The sequence below is a fragment of the Camelus dromedarius genome, chromosome 19 (genome assembly GCF_036321535.1).
Source record: "Camelus dromedarius isolate mCamDro1 chromosome 19, mCamDro1.pat, whole genome shotgun sequence".
Classification (NCBI taxonomy): domain Eukaryota; kingdom Metazoa; phylum Chordata; class Mammalia; order Artiodactyla; family Camelidae; genus Camelus; species Camelus dromedarius.
The window spans coordinates 34,987,581-34,991,115 of NC_087454.1; positions in this window are offsets into that span (position 1 = coordinate 34,987,581).

The window sequence follows — 3,535 nt, forward strand, 5'->3', positions numbered from 1 at the left end:
AGTCTTGGAGCCTCGCCCTTAAACTTGAGTTGGCCGCTGCAGCTTTATTGCAGTGCAGCGATTTTGTTCGGTGCCAGTGTGCTGTTTGCAATGGAAGCAGGTGGTTGTCCTTTGGGGCACATATTTTTAAAGGATTGGTGGGTTACTTGTGTTTGGCGGACTATTTGACCATCTGGTAAAAGTCACGTTTTACTTCTGGACTTCACAGCAGGACCTAAGTAGGGAAAGCCCAGTGGTCAGCTTTGCACGAGCCAGTGTCTTGGGACCACATGAAACAGATCAGCTCTGTTGAACGTGGGACCTTGTGCACGCTAAGCATGCACTCTATGACTGAGCTATACCCTCCCCGCCCCCAATTTTTTTTACATCATCCACCATGTGATACATACAAAGATAAATATTATTTTGATCAGTAAAAGATCTTAGGACATAGCACAAAATACCAGGAGATAAAGATTTTCATTTTCATAGATTTCTTAGTTATAAGTCTTGACATGTGTGTATGCACACACGTGCACATGCACACACATGCACACGCACACACACACAGCCCTTCTGTGCACAGTCTGCATTCAGGACGGCCAGTTATGACTGAAGTGGATGGGAGCTTCAGATTCTGAGGTGGGGTGAGTAGGGTGTTCCCATGAACTTTTCATTCTCAAGGCTTTCTTGTGTAAGTGTGAGCACCTTGAACCCTAACCAGTGTTTGATGACGTTGGAGCATATTTGATCTTCGGTTGAGGGCTGTCATGGCACCACTGGGAAGCTGGACCCTAGAGTCCCGGTTACCATACACGAGCCTGCACAGTCAGAGGGTAAATATGGACACCCCAGTGTTGGCTATCACTGCTGTTGCCCTCCCGAGACCGTAGGACCAAACCCAGAATGCACGGGGGCCAAGTTCAACCCCAGACTTGATAGCAGAGTGACTTACCGAAGGAGGGGCAGAGTCTGGGATGAGGTGGAATGAACAGAAGTGGCACCCATGGCTTGGCCTTTGGGGGTGTCACAGATCTGAGCTGGGAATACTGCACTGCTGCCCCTAAATGCGGGGTTCCCACAAAGGACGGGGGTGGCACAAAGGTGATTAGGACAGAGAATATTGACTATTTTATGTTTCTATTTAATCTCTGTTTTTGAGAAGGATGTAGAAAATCACCCAAAAGGAAGTTTTTAGGTTGCGATGGACTTCAACTTCTATGTGTAGCCCTGTCTCCTCTTAGCAGGGATAGTGAAGAATAACCTGGCTTCCAGAGGAATGAGAAGTCAGTGATTTAATGACTGATGGTAATTTGGAGTGAAAAGCAAGATGGTTGTTGTCTAAGAAGCACTGAGGTACTGAGAAGCTCCCCTGTATACTGGCTGATGAGTGAGGATGGGCGCCGGCTTTTCGTAGGCTTCAGCCAGATGCTCTCGATTCTTCAGGCAGATAATTTGACATAAAAGCCTTTGCTGTGCTTTCCCTTCAAGGCAAGCTAGCAAATAGAGGACAGGCTTTCAAACAGTTCTGACTGTGCTGTACAGTGGAAAGGACATTTTACACTATGGTCAGGGTATTTACCCCCTGAAACTGACACACATGCACACACACACCGCGGAAATAAAGCTGCAGAAGCAATGCCCTTTAGGAATTATACACTGGGAAATTGTCTCTTCTCTGCCCAGTTGCATTAAAAACACAATTATTTACAATACACTGAATTGCTTGGCTGATGTGTCATAATTTGCAGTTTGGAATCTGGTAACATAAGAGAGGAAGAATAGAACTCATGCCAGGTTGAAACTGCCTCCCTCCTTCAGCCTCTGAATTCTGTCACATTAGCTCTGCATTCCGGAGTTAAACATTAGAGGCGCTACTTGTGCCCAGGTAGTTCATTAAGTTCCCTGAAGAAAGTTTCCACCCCACAGCTCCAGGTTAGTGACGACTATTACTTGTTGTAGATACGTTTGCTTCTAGCCTTGAAACCTTGCAAATAAGCAGAGATGAGAATGGTGAAGGAGAAATTACTGTTACCAACTTGAAGTCTTGCGGAAGCCTTGTGACCCAGCCCACTTGAGCAAGCAGAACAAAGATATGTTATGCTTCCCTTAAAGGTCAGGTGGCTCTAAGAAGTCTGCAACCCCCCTTTGCCCTTTAATCATGAACCCTCCCACTCCCCCTTCTCCCTTAGCCTGAAGTAAATAAAGATTTCATTAAATTAAATAAATTATTTAATTAAAAATTTAAAATTAAATAAAATACATAAATAAAAGAAGCCTGAATTCTCTTCCAAGTTAAGGTGGTTCTTTGGGACGTTAGTCCGCCATCTTCTTGATCTACTGGCTTTCCCAATCGAGTTGCTATTCCTTGCCCCAACACCTTGTCTCTCAGCTTATTGGCCTGTTGTGTGGTGAGCAGCACGAGCTTAGACTCCATAACAGTGATGGAGAGGGTGTTGGGGATAAAGACATGCTCTTTGCATTGGGGCAGGTCATCCTAAGATTGTCTGCAACCGCAATTTCTCTGTCTGAAAAGCCAGGAAAAATCGCTCAGTTGGGTACAGCTGGTGGTACATGTGGACAGAGGGGTCCAGGTGTTTCAGTTTTTTCCAACCTGCAGGGAGATAGTCTGCTTTGGAATAGCACCCTAGGAACTGCTTAGGGGACCGAGGTCGGGCCAAGATGTTCCACACTGGTTCCAAGTTCATGCAACTGTATTGTGTCTAATAGAAACCAATCTGCCAGGATGAAGGAGCTGTCAAGGGCTCGGCAGACTCTGGACGTGCTGTGAGGGAGGCCAGGACTCAAATCCTAGCAGGGAATTGCAGTGCCAATCAGAGCCCAGGCTGAGCCCCTCGGAGTCCTCAATTGCAGAACCCTTTGAGGATCTCATGTTGTGGGTCCCAAAGTGTGGGCCCCAGTCAGCAGTATCACCCAGGAACTTGTTAGAAACACAAAATGTTGACCTCCCCTCCTGAACCTACTGAATCAAAACTTTGCAGCGGGGCCCAGCAATGGGGGTTTTAGTATGTCCCCCAGCTGATTTAAAAAAAATTTTTTTATACTTTTTTTGGTTGTTACGGGTTTTTTTGGGGGGGTAATTAGGTTTTTATTTATTTTAATAGAGGTGCTGGGGATTGAACCCAGGACCTTGTGCATGCTAGGCACACACTCTACCTCTGAGCTATACCTTCCCCCACTCCAGCTGATTTTGACACAAGTTAAATTTGAAAACCACTGATTTAATGAAATGAATAGGCAGTTTTATTAGGAAAATGTATATATACTCATGGGATTTTTTTTGAAGTATAGTAATTTTCAATGTAGTGTTAATCTCTGTGTACAGCATGGTGATTCAGTTACTTACATATACACATATACATATATATTTTATTTTCAGATTCTTTTTCATTATAAGTTATTGCAACATATTGAATATAGTTCCCTGTGCTGTACAGTAGAAATGTATTGTTCATCTGTTTTATATATAGTAGTTCATAACTGCAAACCCTAAACTCCCAATTTGTCCCTCCCCTCCCTTTCCCACTCTGGTAAC